At 38.2% G+C, this 22,902-nt stretch overlaps 1 long non-coding RNA gene across 1 annotated transcript; it reads left to right on the forward strand.

Annotated features, from left to right (window-relative positions):
* The first annotated feature begins 250 nt into the window (after positions 1–250).
* On the forward strand, positions 251–19,652 carry LOC132051546 (uncharacterized). The gene is made up of 2 exons (XR_009413753.1): positions 251–995; positions 19,315–19,652. It is a non-coding gene; the product is annotated as an uncharacterized LOC132051546 (long non-coding RNA).
* The last annotated feature ends 3,250 nt before the right edge of the window (positions 19,653–22,902 follow it).

A 22,902-nucleotide genomic window follows, 5' to 3' on the forward strand; every position in this document is an offset into this window, starting at 1 on the left:
GTTGACTTATGGGCTTGAATGATAAAAATGGGCTTAAAAAAGGTTGCATTTCTTTATATATATAATGTATAAAAAATCGGAGATATATGCCATATTTTCTATATATATGTATATATATATATATATATATATATATATATATATATATATATATATAAAACCCATAAGTACTAAACCTATTTTGTTAGGACTACAATAATAGCAACTCTACTCGGGAGAAATCTCGGGTGTATCCTAGTCCGGCAACGAAGTGAGTTAAACACTTTCGTGGATTTTTAAACCGAAACCCCTGCTGGGGGGGAGGGGAATTTTTGCCAAATTTTTTCTCGGAACCATGATTCTGATATAAAAAAGAATGACATTTTTGCGAAAAAATCAAAACACTCTCTTTTGGCAAATAAATACATTAATCACACATTGAAGCTCGTAAGCCAATTTTATTCTACGGAACTTTAATACGAGGGTGCATAAAACCTTCCCTAGGGAATCACCAGAACCCTTACCTCGAACTCTAGTTCGGAATTTTTTTTTACTTATTTTTGAAAAAATCTTTAAACCTGGTTTTCCTAGTTTTCCATAATAAATTAAGTGGCAACTCTAAAATTACTAAAATCCAATTAGAGCACCAATAACGTCGTAGTAACTTTTATGCCTTAACCCGCATAAAAGCGAACTGTAACAACCATTTCACACGGATTCAAGATGAATCCCTCTAAAGCCGAAAGTCCCACATCGATACTTAGAAAAAGATTTGGGGTTTTGGGGGTTCTATAGAAAGAACTCCCAAGTCAGTAACACACACACACACAAGTCTCAATATTCAGAGCAAAAAAAACTCAATATACCTAGGGATCTAGCCATTTCTGCTAGAACCTTTAACTTATTGAGTTTCCTAGTTTTTTAATTTAATTCTTTCGTTTGTGGCTAAGTTTTGAGGTATGAGGAGCGAGAAGATCTCCAATTTCAATCTCGATTCAAGGCTGCACATAAGAAAGGTAAATGTCTCTCCTTTTAGTTATTTTTAGTATTTTTATGTGCTTAATTTATAATATGTTTGTGTGTTTAATATAGGCTTGTTAATATTTATTTAGTTTAGTTTAGCATTAATTGCTTAGATGGTTTAGATTAATTATTTTAGTTGTTAAGGGCTGTTATGTGTTTATTTCTAGTTTCATGTCTATTATGCAGTCTCGTTTTAGGAATATTTGTGATTAGTTGCTAGATTAATAGTAGTTTAGCATTATTGGCAGTTTAGCATTACAAGCCTGCCTTGTTTTAAGTTAATATAGTGTTATTTGTTTATATTGGTTTAACAACCATTGTACGATTAATATAGTCTAGTTTCAGTGTAGTGTTAGCATTAGTTAATGTTATTATGATCGGTCTTTAAGTATGTTGCCTAGTTCATATATGTTGACTAGTTCATTTATGTTTAAATGTTAGTATAGATAACCTCATAAATCTGCTAATCCCTTTATTGTTAAATGAGTGCCCATGTTCAATGTTATTGCCTTGTTTAGCTTAATCTGGGTCTGTTGATATCCATATTAACCTTCATAGTCCTTATCATGTATTAGCAGTGTAATGAGGCTGTATTTAAGAAGTCAAATTGGGGTTTAAGTGAGCATATAGGGATTTGACTTTAAAAACACCTTATCTTGAAGCTTTGCTATCATTAGCCTAATCCTATTATCAGCATGCTCTAGAAACCTATTTGGCACCTGATTTGCTTAAAATTATTAACTGGTTCACCATCTATTGGCTTCTTGGTGGTTTAATTTCAAAACGAATGCCCAAGTAAGAGTTCAATTCAGTGATATAGAGCCTTTACATGTGAAACAAACTTGAAATAGTATTGAAAGAACTTTGGCATACTCATTGAGTCTGTTTGCATCTAACTTGACATGAAAACTATTTCCAACTGCTTTGCATTGTTTTAACCTATCCTATTTAGTTCTCTTAAGGAGCATGTTGTATTTGTTTAGTTTGAAGTTTAAAAGGGGATGAACATTATGTTATAGCTTCAAAATGGTCATGAACATATTATGTGAAACTGTATACTATGTAATCCCTCTATGTGGTTCATGATCTGGTCAATAAGGTGTCACGATCCAATTTCACTAAGTCGTGCGGGCACCTACCTTTCCCACCTAGGTAGGCGAACCCTTAACTCAACATTCACAAATAATAGAAAATAGCGGAAGAAGTAAAATAGCGAAAATCTCACAATTATAATATAAATAAGAAAATGAAAGTAAATGAAATCCACTCAATATACGAATCCGGTCATAGAAGAGCATCTAACTAAAATCTACAATCCGGAATATAATAATACATCAGGAGTCGAATATGTCTCGAAATAGGAAATTAGACATAAATAAGATGAAGAATGTCAGGCGGCGGGCGTCTTGTGCTCGCCCCAGACTCAAAGCAACTCTCGGGAGACTATCGGCCACGAAAAAACGAAGTAGATCCAACTTTGGAATTCTACATTCATAAAAGAATACGACAAGTGCGGCAAGACAAAACATACGATGCAGTGAGGTGTCGTCGCCGACTAAGTTTGCTAACATAATCCGGATAATAAAGCAAGATAATCGTATAAATCAACAAGTATAACTCAAACACAAGTCGAACCAAGTACACGTCATCACCTAGGTTGAAAGATCTAAACCAGTGTGCTAAGTCTCAATATATCCAATCCGAACCCAAATGAACACAGTAAATCACCGTATCATCACAATATAAGCCATAATGCAATGCAATAATGTATGAATGCAAATGCAATGCAATGCTGTGTACATATATACTCCGGACGAAAGTATCGACGTCCCGGCAACACAACCCATGGGGGATGTTACACCTTGGAAAATTTACAGACAAAATGCGCGGACGAGCAAGTATGAGCTCGGGGAGTGTAGTTACACAAGGATTATGGATGAAGATTATGTTATCTCGAGCATAAGAACATATATATGACATTTGGAGAGTGTATGAGTAAATCGGTTAACATGATCACTCGATGATATACTTAAAACCATGAGTTAAGGTGGGGCCCACATGTCGGGATATTGTAAAGGATATAATAAAAGTGATACAAGTAGTACATGAAAAGTTGAGCAAGTCCTAAGAAGGACCCATAAGCCAAATATGGACATAAGCCCTCCAAAAGGACGATTTAAGGAATCGTTTTCGGATGATCTGACTTGGAGGGGCAAAAACGGCATTATAAGTTTGGAATTTGGAAAAACACCAACAATAAAAGTTGTAGATAATTGAAATATCTTTCCAACCATAGGTCGCGGACCCTCACACAATGTCGGAATCGAGAGTTATGGCCATTTTAAGAGGGCCCCACATGAATAAGTCGGTGGAACCGACCCTGAAGTATAAACCCCATAAGCCCTTTTTTCGGATATTAACATTCCAAGAGTCTAGAAGCCTCTCAAAACATCTTCCAAATATTTATGGTCCGATAAATCGAGAATTTAACAAGATTACACCAAACTAAAGTGAAAGGTAATTGTTCTTGCTTCTACTTAAGCTTGGTGTTGGAAAAAGGTTGATGTGGTCGAGTTTTTTTTTTTTTTTCAAGTATAAGGTATGTTATTTATCCATCTTTTATGTTGAGTTTATTTTTGAGAAGGTCTGCACAAGCCTTAAAAATGAAACTAGTTATGGAGAAAAGGTCATAGAGTGTTGTATTGTAGTTGTTGTGGTTATGGGTTGTTTTGAACGTGTTGTGGCCGTGTGGATGGACTTATTTATGCATACCAAAAATGTTATCTAACATTGTTGGCGTGTTGATGAGATTATACTCCCTGATTGGGATGGAAGAAAGTGCATCTTGTTGTTGTATGTTAAAAGCGTCGTGTGGGATGTTTATGGAATATGTTGGTATGAATAATAGTTGTTGATGTTGGTATTATTGTTGTTGTTGATTGGTTCTTGAATTATAATTTTGGGCTAGGATATAAACGGGGAGATCTTTGCCGATTTTCGGCGAATATGGAGTAGTTTGATTTGAAATTTGGAACAAGTGTGCAACAAAGAGTCTAACGTTAGTGTAAATCCCTCTTAAGTGTAGGCTTACGAGCTTGGACGAATAGGCGTAGCTAATAAGAGGTGGAGCGGTATGTAAAGCTTAACCTTTCTTTTGGCATGTCTTAGATGTAAGTAAGGTATGATATAATACGAGCCTTGTGGTAACTCCATTCCTAAGATCCGAGCATGTCTACGATTTTTATTCACTTCTTGATATTCGCACTCTTAATATAGTGTTGTTGCCTTGAGTCTTTTGCATGATTGGATAGTAAATGTTGCATAAAGGAGTTCTTGTTCCTAAAGGTTTTATGTTGAATAATGTCTCTAGCTTTCATAGATGGGCTCGGATCGCTTCGATACGTTCGTAGAAGATTCCATAACGAATAATGTCTCTAACTTTCATAGGCGGGCTCGGATTGGTTTGATACTTGTCGTGGTCCCGAGACTTCCCTTTGTATAGTTCTAATGCCTTTTTGAAAGAACTTATGTGACTATCGTCTTAACCCCCGAGCGTTGATTACTTATTTATCTATTGAGTCCGTAATGATGATTTTATATGCATATGGTTGCTCACTACTCTGCTCGTGCATATGGTTGTTACATCTTGCAGGAGTCCGGACCGATTATGTCGTCGTCTGCACTATGCTATATTCGGAGTATGATGTGTTATGGTTCGTGGAGTCCTCGGTAGGGCGGGGTCCCCATATATATTTTGGTGTTATGATGTATTATGGCGTTATGATGTGTTATGGAGATATCTTTGGGTTACGGAGATGAAATCTTCGGAGTATGATGTGTTATGGCGCCGGATGACGGGGTGGCGACCGTATTTCCCGAGCCCATGCATGGTTTATGTTTCAAAAGTAAATATTTTGGTATTCTGGATATTGTACTTATTTCTTGTATTTTTGTTAGGTTATGATCCACATTCGTATTTCATGCTTTACATACTCGGTACATATCTCGCATCGACCCCCTTTCTTCGTAAGTGCGTTTCATACGACGCAAGTATACGGATGTGTAGAGGATATCGGTAGAAGATGTTCCGGTCCGGATTGGCGAGCCCCATTTCTTCGGCCTAGCGCCCGCCGAGTCAAAATATCTATGTTATGGCATCTTGTTTTATGTTAGAGACTTTGGAACGAGTCACGTGTACGATGTGATCTTTTGTAAGCGAGCTCTGCAAGCGTGTGTCATTATGCGAGTATGTTACAAATTTCATATGTTCTGATTTTCCTCGATTTGAGAAACACGAAAAGTGTGTTTGTTTGAAAAGCTTACATTATGCGCTCGTTTTCATGCTTTAGAGTCCCGATATGATTGTGAGTATCACGAGAATCGCCGGGTTCGCTCGGCCCTAAGTAGAGGTCGGGTGCCCATCATGCCCTATCAAAGTCGGGTGTGACAAATTGGTATCGGAAAGGTTCGTCCTGGGGGTTGTCTGCAAAGTCGTGTCCGGTAGAGTCGATTTGTTTATGAAGCGCCCACATTTATAAGCAGGAGGCTACGCGTAACATCTAGTATGCAGTTACTCTTCTTTCACATCCGAGATCGTGCCATTGAGCCAAGTCATAGGGAATGAGATTCCTTATACTAACCTTGATTTCGGGGAAGAATGGCATCGTCGGAAGAAAGTGACTAATGATATTGGAGAGTTACAAAGCACGCTTGGAGTAGCAAAGGTATGAAAGATATATGTCGGGTAAGATATTGAAGTACGATTGAAATACAAGTTGAAGATTAAAAGGGAAAGTAAACAAGAAAGTGTAGCAGGTGCAGTTTGAGTTGGGCATACGAGGTATGTTCATCAATTCCGTACTATTGTTGACATCGGGAGCCCTGTGTGGCCCTGTGAGGCATCGTTGGTATTCCCTGCGTGCAGGTCTTGAGAAAGTAAGAAATACAGAGGAAAACCACCGCCAAAATTTTCCGGAAATAAAAAAAAATGAGAATAGACATAGTTTGTGATATGACTTGAAAGGTTGTACAAATAGTAATGATAGGATTTGACTAAGTTGCAAGTACGGCTGACCTCGAGAAAGAAGTTGATTGCGGAATTGGAAGTAATAGGATGATTAAGACAAGAATACAGAGGAAAAGAATTGTGACGAATATGAATGCATTGATAAGACAGCTTGTGAGATATTAAGGGTAAAGTGGACCAGAAAGGGTAAAGGGTTAAGAAGTATTACATTATAGGATTGATTACGAATAAGATATAATGTGAATGCAATGAGGATTGTTATGAAAATAAGCAAAGCCGAGTGAGGAGGTGGCCAAAGCTATGATGTGATCTATGTAGCTAGAATATAAAGGCAAGTGTGAAACGGAAAAGCGAGCTATAGAACGAATAAGGAAGGCTTATCAAGTTCTGTATGGAAAGTTAGAATATAGGTCATATGGTCACGGAAATGATAGCGAGTGTAAGAAAAGAAAGGGTAATTGGAAGAAGGAAATAAGAAGGGAGCGAGATGACAGTGTAGTAATAGACCATGACATGTATAGCCAAGGATATGAGTACTATAAGTGACGGGACTGTGAAAGACCCGGTTATAGAAAGGATAAGGAACGAGGTAAAATGAGAGCAGAAATCAAAAGGCCGATAACTAAGTATTTATAAGTAACGGCGATCAAGGTGTGTTCATCACCATTGGGAACGCGGAAGTCTAGGACGGAGTAGTCATGTCCATAGGTGAAAAGTGAATATCGAGGATTGAAAAAAGGGCTAAACTAGTAATTGTGAAGTCGGAAAAGAGTAATAGACCCTTTCTAATTCGGAGGGAGATGTCTTTATGAGAATGTTTCGAAATCTATTAAGGCTTCAACTTACCTCCAGTTATGTGGTGAAAGGTAAATGCGGTGGTGGACGTTATATACTAGTATTAAAGCATCGTATTTCATCGAGTTCGAGGTTAAGCGTCTTTTTGGAGTGAGAGAAGGTACAGGATGGGTGACCCCTTGGGAAGTGTACTAAAAGTCCTATAAAGTCGACAGGAGAACCAAATGGGGAAGTTAGAGTAGCCCTAAGGGGAATTAGAGTATACAGAGTGAGCGGAAACCTTAAGGGGTCACATAGACGAGGCAGCCGAACAAGGGTGAAGAAAAGAAGGTGCATCACGGCTGGAAAGGAGTGATATGTGTATTCCCCGAACCAACGTGGCGGTATATGGAAGGCATTAATCGGACAGGGTAACGAAGTTCAAGTGAGAAAAAAATATAAATGGCACGAAGGTTACAAGGCAAGCTGATACTGTTTTCACTACAGGTTAAGCTTGGAAAGTTCTAGTACAATGATATTTGGAAAAGAAAGAAAGTGAGTAGATGGAAGGCAGGGAGATCAAAGTGTTGAAAAAGTAAAAAGTAAGAAACATGAGTGAGTAAAGCCTCCAAAAGAGACGACGGGCACAGCATGAGACTATTTGGGTAAATTGATGACATAGAATAGGAATCCATGAAGGCGGAGATTGGGTCATAGTGGAAATGGAATGAAATATAAGGAACGTGCGTAAGAAGAGAAGATCGCCGTAGCGTAAGATCAAAAGATAGATAAGGGTTGATGAACGGGGATGGAGAAAGAGTGTAAATTGTAAGAATTCCGCTCCAACAGTAAGAAGTAGTAGGACACTCGGAAAACTCGAATGCACAGCGGCGAAATAAACGCATAGTTAAGAAGAATTATGAGTAAGTGAGCTAAATGGGCGAAAGGATTGGTAGTGGATGGAAAGGCACAGGAATATTGACAAGAACGGCGGTATAGACATAAATCGAAGAAGAACTTAGGGTAAAAAACCGCGTATATTATAAGAAAGTCGGGAGAGAGAGAAGGATTTAGGTATAACCGAAAAACTTCATAAAGGACGTAGTGAATCTCGACGTCCCCATTAACTGCGAGTCCGGACGCCGTTAGTCATGAAAGGCTTAAGTACGAAAAAGAAAGCATCGAATTCGATACCCTTAAGTATTCCGGCTAAATATGAAGTAACTAGCAAGAAAATAGAATCATCAGACCATGTGATGAAGGAACTCCAGTTTTAAGGAAGTCATGAAGGGCGGCACATAATTATCGGAGATAATGGACGTTTAGAAACTATTGGCGTATAAGGGTCCCCTTAATAAGGGGGGAAGAACATGTTGGACTTGCAAAGAGTTACGATAGTCTCAAGCTCAAAAGAAGAAATTTACTAGCTCGGGAATAAAGTTCGAGGCGTATTGGCATATCGGGAAGGTAATGGCAAGAAGAGAAACGAATTGACAATACGGGTACACGAGGTAGACATGCGGAGAGGGAGTATGGAAGAGAACTCAAGAGAGCACCTTACGTCAAGAGGAACTACGATATTTTTAGACCATGATTTGAATCCCTCGTATCGGGTAAATTCGCGCCGTACCTAAATATGCAAGAACATGTCTTTGGTGGCAATGAAAAAAGCAAAAAGAAAGGTCTTCAAGTCAAATTCACAAAGGATGATAGAGAGGATGACGAACCTAAAGGACACCCAGGGTGATGACCAGAGGAAATTTTGCACCAAAGAGGATAACATTGTGTTAAAATGAACGACGATTGGTAGTTCAGAAATTTTTGAAAGATGTTGCTCCTATGAATGGAGATAAAAGAGTTCAACGGATATTAGAAGATATTTCATGGATCGCTAATTATACTAAATATGAAAGCATGTGCTGTGGAGTATATAAACCATCGATATGAAGCTATGCCCGACTATAATTGCAAAAGGCTACCCCGAAAATACGATAAAGAATAACGATGTGAAGTTGACCTGTCGGTATAATGGTACATGTAATCACATTGTGGAGCTAGATATACATATAAGTGGTAAGAGAGTCGTAATGGAGTAAGAATTGTCGTAGCCCTATGCTTTGAGTTGTATTGGGAGGTTTAAAGGAATTTAAAATGTAGGTTAAAGAAACAGTTGTGGCAAGAGCTCAAAAAGGTCATAAGTTACAAATTTAATTGAACTCGGATTATGAATTACCATAAGTGTAACTATGCTGTGAAGGAAAAAAAAAAGGGGGGTGAAGAATCATTAGGTATATACGTACTTTGGATCAAGGGAAATGGTCTTGGAAAGGAACTGGAAGGAATATCTTAACGAACACAGCCATTATGTCCACTAGCGATAAAGTCATTCAATAAACACTTACGGTGTAAGGGTAGGAGAGATAGTGACGAGTGGATGTGCGCAGATCACGAACACGCCCGATAAACTATAAGGAGTCGGTGCGGTATATCTAAGGCGGACAGATATTAAAAAGAGTAGGCCGAGTGTACAGGGATAAACGAGAAAGTGGCACCGTGTACGAGAAAAGTAGTGGGTCACTAGCAAGCAAACAAGGAAAGAGAAAAAGAGAAATACTTACGGGATAATAAATAGTCAAGGCACACCATGTCAAGACTACACTGCTTGAGACAAAACAAGAGCGAGGTGCTAGCCAATTTCTGACCGTGTACGTGAGGGCAAAGAAGTAAAGTCTAGGTACCCGTATCTATTTCAGCCCCCAAAGGATATGCAAACAGAGCCCTCAGGTATGTAACGCTTCATTTAAAGCGATTTCTTGGTCGTGTGTAGGCCAGTATGGATGTTGATGTTGTAGTCCGGTGGGGCGATTATATGTTTTTGGGTTGTTGTGATGATGATGTGGTACATTAGGGGAAACTCGGTAAAATTTTCGTAGAATCCCTAAGAACTTAACATTCGAGGACGAATGTTCCTAAGGGGGGAAGGATGTTACATCTTGGAAAATTTCGTTATCAAATTGTGGCCGGCTTAGTACGAGCTCGGGGAGAGCGTAGTTACACAAGGATTATGGATGAAGATTATGTTATCTGAGCATAAGAACATATATATGACATTTGGAGAGTGTATGGAGTAAATCGGTTAACATGATCACTCGATGATAGCCCTCGAAATCATGAGTTAAGGTGGGGCCCACATGTCGGGATTTTGTAAAGGATATATTAAAAGTGATACAAGTAGTACATGGAAAGTTGAAAGTCCTAAGAAGGACCCATAAGCCAAATATGGACATAAGCCCCCAAAAGGACGATTTAAGGAATCGTTTTCGACGATCCGACTTGGAGGAGGGCAAAAACGCATTGTAAGTTTGGAATTTGGAAAAACACCAAGAATAAAAGTTGTAGATAATTGAAAAATATTTCCATCCATAGGTCACAGGCCCTCACACAATGTCGAAATCGAGAGTTATGGCCATTTTAAGAGCAAGACCCCAAGCTGCCAAATGGTTCCGCGGGCCCCACATGAATAAGTCGGTGGAACCGACCTAGGGGGGCTATAAATACCCCATAAGCCCCTTTTTTTCAGCATATTAACATTCCAAAGAGTCCTAGAAGCCTCTCAAAACATCTTCCAAATATTATGGTCCGATAAATCAAGAATTTAACAAGATTACGCCAAACTAGTCCGTGAAAGGTAATTGTTCTTGCTTCTACTTAAGCTTGGTGTTGGAAAAAGGTTGATGTGGCTGAGTTTTTTTTTTTTTTCAAGTATAAGGTATGTTATTTATCCCATCTTTTATGTTGAGTTTATTTGAAGGTCTAGCAAGCCTTAAAAATGAAACTAGTTATGGAGAAAAGGTCATAGAGTGTTGTATTGTAGTTGTTGTGGTTATGGGCTGTTTTGAACGTGTTGTGGCCGTGTGGATGGACTGATTTATGCATACCAAAAACGGTATCTAACATTGTTGGCGTGTTGATGAGATTATACTCCCTGATTGGGATTGTAGAAAGTGCATATTGTTGTTGTATGTTTAAAAGCGTCGTGTGGGATGTTTATGGAATATGTTGGTATGAATAATAGTGTTGTTGATGTTGGTATTATTGTTGTTGTTGATTGGTTCTTTGAATTATAATTTTGGGCTAGGCATATAAACGGGGGAGATCTTTACCGATTTTCAAGTAGAATATGGAGTAGTTTGATTTGAAATTTGGAACAAGTGTGCAACAAAGAGTCTAACGTTAGTGTAAATCCTCTTAAGTGTAGGCTTACGAGCTTGGACGAATAGGCGTAGCTAATAAGAGGTGGAGCAGGTATGTAAAGCTTAACCTTTCTTTCTTTTGGCATGTCTTAGATGTAAGTAAGGTATGATATAATACGAGCCTTAGGGTAACTCCATTCCTAAGATCCGAGCATGTCTACGATTTTTATTCACTTCTTGATATTCGCACTCTTAATATAGTCGAGCTGTTGCCTTGAGTCTTTTGCATGATTGGATAGTAAATGTTGCATAAGGAGTTCTTGTTCCTAAAGGGTTTTATGTTGAATAATGTCTCTAACTTTCATAGATGGGCTCGGATCGCTTCGATACGTTCGTAGAAGATTCCATAACGAATAATGTCTCTAACTTTCATAGGCGGGCTCGGATTGGTTTGATACTTGTCCGTGGTCCCCGAGACTTCCCTTTGTATAGTTCTAATGCCTTTTTGAAAGAACTTATGTGACTATCGTCTTAACCCCCGAGCGTTGATTACTTATTTATCTATTGAGTCCGTAATGATGATTTTATATGCATATGGTTGCTCACTACTCTGCTCGTGCATATGGTTGTTACATCCTTCGCCGAGTCCCGGACCGGTTATGTCGTCGTGCGCACTATGCTATATTCCGGAGTATGATGTGTTATGGTTCGCCGAGTCCCACGCTGCAGAAATCGGGGTACCGCATATATATTTTTGTGTTATGATGTGTTATGCCGTTATGATGTGTTACGGAGATATGTCGGGTTACGGAGATATGAAATCTTCGGGAGTATGACGTGTTATGGCCCATAATGGGTGGCGACCATGTTCCCCGAGCCCCATGCATGATTTATGTTTCAAAAGTAAATATTTTGGTATTCGGATATTGTACTTATTTACCGTACTTCTTGTTCCGTTATGATCCTTCATCGTATTTCATGCTTTACATACTCGACATATCTCGTCACCGACCCCTTTCTTTGGGGTCGCGTTTCATGCCACGCAGGTGTATACAGATGAGTAGAGGATATCAGTAGAAGATGTTCCAGCTGGATTGGCGAGCCCCATTTCTTCCCGGATTGCCGCCGAGTCAAAGTATCTATGTTATGGCATCTTGTTTTATGTTAGAGACTTTGCAGACAGAGTCACGTATAGAACATGTCGTCTTTGTGTCGCTCCGTGTAAGCCGATGTGTCATTATGCAGTATGTTACAAATTTCATATGTTTACAGATTTTCCTCGATTTGAGAAAGACGAAAAGTATGTTTGTTTGAAAAGCTTACATTATGCGTTCATTTCATGCTTTAAGAGTCCAATATGATTGTGAGTATCACGAGAATCAGCGGGTTCGCTCGGCCCTAAGTAAGGGTCGGGTGCCCATCATGCCCTATCAAAGCTGGGGTGTGACAGGGGACCTGCGAAGTCCATGCACCGTCACTCCACACACAGCTCAGAGGACCCAATTTTCCACAAGTATCGCAATGTCAGTGATCCATATCAGTCCCTCCGCACGCAGATCAGAGGTGACTTACTATGTCCCATGATCTATCCCTCCGCACACAGCTCAGAAGTGACTTACCATGTTCTATAATCATCAATGTTCCTTCTCGTTTCCATCAATAGTACTAGTCACACAGCATAATAAAATGATATGAAATGAATATGGAACGATGCAAGTACAATAATGAATAATATCAAGTTCAAGTTGTGCCACACACAGCGCACCCATATCGTTAACAAGTGATCCACAGAGTAATCATAATGAATCTCCATTTTTCATAAAAATAAGAGCCAACTATCCCAAAATGGCTATACCAATAACAAGGCGTACACTAAGTACCAATATCAATATCAAGTAATTTTATCCTTCCGATTTACTCCCAATTCACAAACAATCCACCAATTTATACACAGCGTACTAAACAGGGCACACAAGTAATATCATGAAAAGGCTACACAAGTCATATAGAACATTATCCTCGTATCAAACATTAACAAGTAAGATACTACAATATCAAGAACAAGATACGTCAATAGTCTCCAATATCTACTACCACCACATGGTATCAAGTCACAACACAACGGGGTGACTAGCCCCAATCACACAATGGCTCAATATAAGATAATATCTAATATAACTTCATATATAAAGGTTTACATGCTTTCTCCAACAATATAGTCTAAATATATGCTTCGCTAAACGAAGTCTCACCATAGGGTAAGCTATAACCTACCTGGATGGCCGAACAACAATACACCAACGATCACTCCTTAGCCTTACCCTTCCGTTGAGCCTCAAGATCAAGAAAGTCTAGGCATATTCGAATTCTAGATTAGAAGTGACGAAGGTCGATACCTATATTACTACCATTCAAATTAGGTCAAAACAAACCCTAGAATTTGGGGAAACGGGGCCTACAAGGTCATAACAGAAAATTTGGGGTTATATTTGTCACGACCCAACCCCGTAGGCCGTGACTGGTGCCCGAACTGGACACTCGTACATACCCATTAACCAGAAACCGCATACAAATAACTTATATATATATAATGAAATATATATCACATATATATATATATATCACAAATACAACTTTCGGCCGATGATATCGCACATAAGCGCAAGGCCGTCATAATACGAGGACGTCCAAAACACAAATCACACGACACAACCGACCGCAACTACCCACAACCCACACATATGTGTCTACAGACCTCTAAGAGTAATAATAGAATCATATGACGGGACAGGGCCCCGCCGTACCCCTGAATAGACAAATACATACACATATATATAATGAAGGTGTCTGCACCAAAACATAGGCTCCTGAACAAGGGAGCGCTCCAAGATAGCTGAATGGAAATCCCTAGCTGGCGGATCACCGAAACGAGTATCTATACCTGCGGGCATGAAACGCGCCCCCCCGAAGAAAGGGGTCGACGAATATGTACCGAGTATGCAAAGCATGAAATACAAGAACAGATCATAATCTAACAAAAAAGTACAGAAAATAAGTGCAATATCCAGAATACCAAAATGCTTACTGATTAAAACACAAATCATGCATGGGGCTCAGGGAATATGGTGGCTCACCTGTCATTGGCGCCATAACGCATCATACTCCAGAAGATTTCATATCTCCGTAACCCGACATATCCCCGTAACACATCATAACATCATAGCACATCATAACACCATAACACATCATAACTCCAGAATATATACACGGTACCCGGCCCTCTAGCGAGGGACTCGGTGAATCGTAACACATTATACTCCAGAATATAGCATAGTGCGCACGATGACATAACCGGCCCGGGACTCGGCGAAAGATGTAACCACAGTATGCACGAACAGAGTCGTGAGTAACCATATGCATAAAAATCATCATTACAGACCCAATAGATAAGTAAGTAATCGACACTCGAGGATTAAGACGATAGTCGAGTTAAGTTCTTTCTAATGTCGTTAGAACTATACAAAGGGAAGTCTCGGGGACCACGGACAAGTATCACACCAATCCGAGCCTGCCTATGAAAGTTACGGACATTATACGCTATAGAATCTTCTACGAACGTATCGAAGCGATCCGAGCCCGTCTATGAAAGTTAGAGACATTATTCAACATAAAACCCTTTAGAAACAAAACTTTTTATGCAATTTTTGAAATCCAATCATACAAAAGACACAAAGACCATAGCCCGACTATATTAAGAATGCGAAAGTCAAGAAGTGAATAAGAATCGTAGACATGCTCGGATCGTAAGAATAGAGTTACCCCGAGACTCGTATCATAACTTACCTACAACTAAGACATGCCAAAAGAAAGAAAGGTTAGGCTTTACATACCTTGTCCGCTTCCTAAGCTAATCCGAACGTAAGTCTCGGCTTCTCAAGATCTACAATAACGTCACTAGGCACCAAACATTAGCCATGGGCACTTAGGAATTCAATCCCAAGCTAGCACTTTATTTACAAAATTTAAAGATTTCCCGTAAATTCAACAAACCCCGAGAATTTAACTCGGCCAAATCATCAACAACAATACCAACAACCATATTAACAACATCAACAATCAATTCAAAACGCATTCTAACGTTAGTAACTCTTCTCTACATAATTCGACAACATTCCATTTATATTCAAATCAACCACATATAATTAAGCCAACATCAATGCTCACACATTCAAGCACTAATCCGAAACCATTCAAACACGACTCAAGAACACTCCAACCAATCCACACAATATTCAAAACAACCCAACCAATATGCAACATAACCCGAAACCTTCCAAATTCAATAAGAACAACAACAGCACATTTCTTTCTTCCAAATTCATGAACTATACCAATAATCCACATGTTAACAACATCATTCTCATAAACTCAAGAGACTATATTAGAATCACATTAACTTCCAAAACAGCCCACACGATTACCACTTCAACTTGGATCATTAAACCTTCATTTTATATCATAGAATCCACAACAACAACAACCAAAAATACTAAATAAAATTAGTTCATCACTCCTACACAACACACCACCCACACGGCTTTACACCAACACACAACATTTCATGAATTTCATCCATTTCTACATACTACAACATACACAACCCATCCATAACATATGAAAAAGAAGATTAATCCTTACCTTTTCCACTCAACTTCTCAACGTGGCTAGGGTTGTAAATGGCACAAACGAGTGGTTTGATTGCTCCAACAACTACTCCACGTTAATTAGGACCTTCCAATTGGTTGAAAAGCTAGAAGAAAATATTTTTTTGATCCATTTTGTGGCACCATGTTCGGCCAGCCCTTGGCCGAATGGTTCTCCCTTGTTTTCTCCATGTTTCTCCAAGCTTCTAAGGTATGAAAAATGATGAATTATGACTTGCTAGTCATCTAATATCCACATATATAATTCATCCATGTGTACCATGGCCCAGACATGGCTTGGATGAATTAAATTTTTGCCAGCATGGGTGGAACCACCCATAAGCCACACGGCCAACTTGGCCCTTTTTATGAAATAATTAACTTTCCATAATTCACTTTTAACCCCAAATTTTCCTTAATATTCCATACCAATAAAATCATAAGCAACTTATGCCTTAAAACAAAATCGGAGGTCAAAAGTCTCAACCTCGTATCCCGGAATAGTCTTGTCCTTAACTTATCACAACTAGCTCGGAATATCCCAATGTACAAAATACGGGATATAACAATATTATCCAATTAAATACTAGGTGATCAAAAGCCATTAACTAATTGCTAAATTAACTCAAGGATTCATCCAATTTCGAAATCCAAGCAAAACCCCTAATTTTTGGGTATAAACCCTAACTCTTAAATTCAAGAAATCAACACTAATGGTGGAAGGTATATGATTAACAACCTTAGATACATCATAATCTGGCATAAACCCAATCAATTTCATCATTTAAAGCAACTTAGGGAGTCTAACTAATTTTATGAACTTCTCAAGAAAGATCCATTAAATCTTCTTTCATGAAAACCCCAATTCCCTACTTTAGAAATCATGGATTAAAACTTAAACCCAGGGAATGAATCAAAGGGAAATACTTAAATTATGGTTTAGACCTTACCCCATGGAAGAAACTTGAAGAACATCCTTGAAATCTCCCAAACCCAAGCTTTCAAGATGAGAGAAACCTAAACAACATTAAAAGCCAAAAACGCCCAGTTATTCTGCCTCGTTTCTGGTGCCAAACGATCCCCAAACTCGCTTTTGATGCCTCCAATGGATTCCTTGTAAAATTCCAGTCAAGTTAGGGTTTTGAATCACTCTATTTGACCTTATAATAAAGGAGATATGTTGGTTTCAATATTTGGAATAGTGCAGCATTTTAAATACGAATTCAAAGCAATTTCGTAATTAATCGACAAATCTGCAACCCAATTCTTAGTAAAATGACCATAATTCCCTCATACGATGTCGAAACTTGATGATTCCAGTTGCTATGGTTCTGAATTTACGATACGGATATAATGGTTTAGTCGAAACACGAATCAAAGACCGTTTGCTCAATATGGTGCCCTTTATGCTCAAACCGACGTCCAAACCGAAAATAATCACCATACAACTCAAATTTATCCAAAACTCACCGGAATCTAATCAAACTTTGTGGACATGTCCAAAATCATCATACAAACTTATTGAAACTTTCAAAACATCAACACGGGTTCATCTTGACCCGATGTTGACAGTGGTCAACTCCAAATCTAATTTAACCAATTTCTCAACCAATGACCCAAATCACACCCGAACCCTTCGGGACACCACTAAGTCATAAATCACCCTACGGACCTAATGGAACTGTCGAAATTCTATTACGGGCACGTTTACCCAAAAGTCAACTTTGAGTCAAACGATTTTCGCTTTAAGACTAAATTTCCTAAAAGTCGTTCCAAAACCCAAAATAATTCCTAGGGAATTGTGCCACCAGTCCCGCGGATAAAAATAGTACTAACAAGGCTGGGGGATGAGTCAACGGGAGCAAAAATAGTAAAAACGCAATAACGACCAAACGAGTCGTTACATAAGGCTTCCAGCCACTCAAGCTAATTTATATGTTTTGTATGAACCTGGTTCTGCTTAATATGATCTCATGGTGGTTATTTGAAATGAAAGCATGTCTTGTATATAATTTTTTGACTAGTTATGCCCCTTGTGCCCATGTTTCCATAACCTCAGTCTGTGGATGTTGTTCTAATATTTTCTCATGTGATCATGTTATCCCATTTATGTGCAGATTTGGTCTACTTGCTTATACATCTGTGTAAAGGGCCTAAAGAATGATATGGAATCCGTTGAGGACTTGTATGACCTTAATGCTTTACTGGTTTGCCATATTTAGACTTTGTTTGTCCTATAAGACTCTGTGTACATGGATTAAGCCTATAACCATACACTACATCTAAAGTGATTTCCTTTCAAGTGTTTTTTAACCTCTCTTTATGTCCTATGTGCATGTTTACCTATTAGTTTGCCCTGACCATGTTAAGTGCTGAAATGTGCCCCCCCTCCCCGCGCATATTCTTAATCCTATTTAAGTGGAAACTTGACAATAATGGGACTGGTAGGGTCATTCGATGTTTGAAAGTTAGTTTTTTGTGCAACCTGCTTTGTCCCATACCTTCAAACCCTTTTTTAATTTATGTGATCCCTTTATATGTGTTGGCATGTTTGAGGTCCTGCAGTCTTATTTGTTATGTGAATATGAATATCCTGTTTAAAGGTACTACTCACTTAAAAAATGGTTCTTTTGCCTAAGTATGACTTGTATACTTGAAAGTATGCATGTATGGGGTTTTCATGAATAGTTCTCATTACAGTGTTGTCGTAGAATGTGTCAAAGATGTATGCCTGTTTGGACAGAGGTTCAGTTGTGTCCTTAAGAGTTGAATTATAGTCATTTGAACATGCCATAGAATCAGAAGGGATATTCTCTGTTTAAATTGGTTATGTGATTTAAAAGATTATGCCAAGGCAACTGGTGGGTCTTTAGATTATCCCTCCCAATTTTGCCTTTAGATCTGAAAAAAATTAAGGAGTCTGACTCTGAGTATAAATGTTTGCACACCTCCTTTCTCCTCTCTCATTTGTTTGAATGGGCACCCTATGCATATGTTGTTGTGATAACTTGGAATTCGTCTAGAACTTGTTTTGGTTATAAGCCTGCATGATCCCTTTTCACTAACCCCATCTTGTGACTTGTTTCTGTCCAAAGCATGTTGAGTTTTTTTATTAGAATAACATGCTGCATTTTCTTCCCTTATCTATTTCAAAGATTATATTTGCCCTTATTGATGCTTGTTCTGGGAAATCGTTGCTGTAAAGAGAAGGATATACATCACTATACTGGATGTATACAACTTTTTGTATATTCATATTCTGGGTATACATTGATTTGTATATCGAGTATATTCTTAGTATATTTCATTTTTGTGCTTCTTGAATAGAAATTCTATTTATTAAATTTGGACTTTGAAACTCTGAAAATTGCCTTTAATTATCATATTGGACCTTATGTCTTACATTCCTATACTTATGAGTTTTGGGCCTATCTTATGTTTTCATTTTACTTCAACTGGGACGGTTTCCTCATGTGTTTTTGCATCAACTTTTTTACATATATGTATGAATTGAAACTATCCTCTATGGTTGTGTACATGTGATTATCTTGCATACATTAATAAGTCTAGATACCCTCTAATCGGATTTTCCCTTGTCCCCTATTTGTTTGCATAGGACCCTTGACGATGCCATTTGGGCCAACTTCTCATAAACCTGTTGGGCTAGAGGCCCAACTCCTCTTGTGATAGAGTCCGGGCGGAATTAAAAATAAAGAAGGCCCAACCATGGGTGAAAATGGTCAACTGGTGGGCTTAGGTAGGCCCACCAGCCTTCCCCTTCTTTTATCTTTATGTATTTGTAAATGTTGTTGTAAACAAATACTTGTAAATATTGAAACTCGATGGTTAGGACTTAGGAATTTCATGTAGAAGTGAGGAAAAACTTTCAAAACGATTTTCCAAGTTTGGACACGGTTAAAGTAGAATCAATGCATGAAATTGGTAATTGAATTTTGGCAAAGTCTTTTTTTATTTTATTTATTAATGAAAATTGGTATATGATATACAAGATGTATAAGGAAGAAAAAGAAAAAGCTGTTTTGGGTCCTTACGCCCTTTCAATAAAATGGGATTGTTTTGAACGTTAATTTTGGAACAGAATCGAAAAACTTGAATTCTCTACCCTTGGACTGATTTTTGAAAAGGAAAAGAGGAATAAAAAACGGATTTCAAAAAATATGAAGTAGTGTAAATGCTTTTTTTTTTTTTTTCAGAATCTTAAGGTTGATTTCAAAAACCTTTTGGGTCTAAACCCAAACCTTAAGTTAAAAAAAACAAGAGGAGATATATTTGGACTTTAGTTCGGAGTAAGATGGCTTTGGAGTAGGATATTGGTTGACCTAAAATGGAATAAATGAATAAAATAAGCAAACTCTTTTCTCTTCATTTACATCTATAAAAATCTATCCTATATTTTCAAAGGGAGATATACTCCATTTATTTTTCCACATATATATAAATTTAAAAGGGCAAAATCATGACAATGGATCAAGCTAGTAGGGACTGTACTTAAGAGAAAATCTTAAGTGTGTTTTGGTCCGAAAATAAAGTGATTTCAACCCCCTTATAACATTTTTTTCCAAAAAAAAAAAAAAAAAAAAAAAAAAAAACCAATTCTTTTTCCTTAAAATATTTTGCCAAAGAGATGGAGTTATGATATTGACATGACAATTTTTGCAAGAAATAAAACATTTTAGCAAATAATCACAATTAATCACACATTGAAGCTCGTAGGTCAATCGTATTTTACGGATCCTTAATACTAGGGTGCTTAAAACCTTCCCTAGGGGATCACTAGAACCCTTACCTTGAACTCTAATTTTAAAGTATTTTTCTCTTGTTTGAATAAACCCTTTAACTCAGTTTTCCTAATTTCCTTTATAAAATCAGGTGGTAACTCTAAAAATATAAAAATTCAAATAGAGTCCACAACCTGTTAGTAGCTTTTATGCCTCGCGTAAAAGTGAACCGTAACAAACACAACATAGAAAATGGATAACGAGCCTAAAACCTCACACGTGGCAACAAGCCAAACCACAATAAACAAGGCGACAAGCCCACAAAGTCGAACAACAATACCATCCTAAGAATATCCATCCCAACTTCATGCCCAAAGGTTTACATGCTCTCTCCGTCAATCACTAACTTCTACATATGCTTCGCTAATTGAGGTCTAACCAAAAGGTAAATAGGGCAACAATTTAAACACATATCACATGGCGTAAGCCCAATCACACTAACAAGCCACAAGTCCACATGGTCACAACAAAGACGACAAATTTAATATCAAAAAATGGCGACAAGCCACACATAAACAATACCAACCAAGAATATCCATCCTAATACCATGTCCGAAGACCTAAGCATGCTTTCGCCATCAATATCTATTAATGACGGACGAAATCCTAATCGGAGTCTAACTCAAGTACGCTGTAACCTACCTCGAAGCCGAACAGGTGCCACGAACGTCCACTTGAATTCCCTCTTCCATTTCCGGGAGAAAGTGTCATGCCCCAACTAGGGGAATCGTGCGGGCACCTACCGTTTCCCACATCGGTAGGTGAGCTCTTTCCCAAATTATTCATTCAACCACAATAAATTAATCAAGGCAATCGAGTTATAAGTCTCAAACATAGATAATATAAAGATAGTGAATAAGTGGGAAAATAATACAACAACCCCAAGGAATCTTGTCTAAGGCCGTACAAGAGCCACTACTACAAACACTATAAGTCTGAATGTGAATACATGTCTGATAATGGAATACTGTCTCAGAATATCAAAATAAGACAAGTAACTAAGAAGAGGCATCCGGGCAGTGAATCCATCCAATGCTCACCATGGAATACCCGTCAGAAGGCAGCACATACTAAGTAGGCATCATAGGCTGACAACAATTAGAAAATCATATATATATATATATATATATATATATTAAGAAAGAGACTGAAAAAGTAGGCATGCTCACAATCAGATAAAACTCAACACAATCCAATTATCGAATCTAGTACCAAACCACCAAGTCTAGTAAATCACCTCAAGTCCGCTATAAATCTGATCCACATCCTAAGAACTACTATCAAGTTCGCGTATCACCAAGAATCAATCAACAAGTCCAAAACAATGCCAACAATAAATATGAGATGAATGCAATGCATATGCAGTGATGCACACACGCTTCGAGCGGAATATCTCGTCGCCTCGACAGTCATGACCCATAAGGGACCGCTAAGTCCATGTACTTGCTACGGAACACACAACCCGATCCAATAGTCAGTGTTGCGGAACGTGCAACCCAATCCCAGTCACTGTAGCGGTACGTGTGACCCGATCCCAGTCAGTGTTGCGGAGCGCAACCCGATCCCAATATATATACGAATGAGTGAATGCATGATAACAAAGCCAACAAGATTAAATAATCAATGGTGCCACACATAGATACAAATCTCACTCACAACAACAATATCAAATCCTTGCTTCCTTCCCAACAACCTCATTCATGAATAAATATGCTTTCCGATACACAACTAATCACTAAGCATCAAATCTCTAGAATCAATCACGTGGCGGCGAACCAATACTCATAATAAGCTACAACACAATAGAACACAATAAGGCAACAAGCCATAAATCACAACCTAAGTCTTCCATCCCAAGTTCATACCCGACGGTTTACATGCTTTCTCCAACAATCACTAACTATACATATAGTCCGCTAACCAAAGTCTAACCGAAAGGTAAGTCGTAACCTACCTGGAAAGCCGAACAGGAGCCTCGAACTGTCACGCCTTGGCCTTGCCTCTTCGTAACTCCTTCAAGTACTCAAAGTCTATTCATAATCAAATTCTATATTAAAATCCATGAATAATGACACCCATATTGCTATACTTCTAGTTAGGCTAAATTCTAACCCAAGGAAATTGGGAAAACGGCCCACAAGGGTAAAACAGAAAACTGAAAGATTGAACATGCAATTCAAGTTCTAGGTGACTAAACCCACTAATCATTTGCTAAAACAACTCAAGATTAAGCCTAATTTGGATTTAAAGAGAAACCCCCAAATTTGGGTATGAACCCTAATTCTTCAATCCTTAAATTAACCATTAATAATGGAAGAAATAAGCTTAACAACAAGGAATTCATCAAACTCTATGGTTATTCTAGTCAATTTCACCACCAATTTCTAATTTAGAAGTCTAAACCC

This window comes from Lycium ferocissimum, chromosome 4 (assembly GCF_029784015.1).
Source record: "Lycium ferocissimum isolate CSIRO_LF1 chromosome 4, AGI_CSIRO_Lferr_CH_V1, whole genome shotgun sequence".
NCBI classification, from domain to species: Eukaryota; Viridiplantae; Streptophyta; class Magnoliopsida; order Solanales; family Solanaceae; genus Lycium; species Lycium ferocissimum.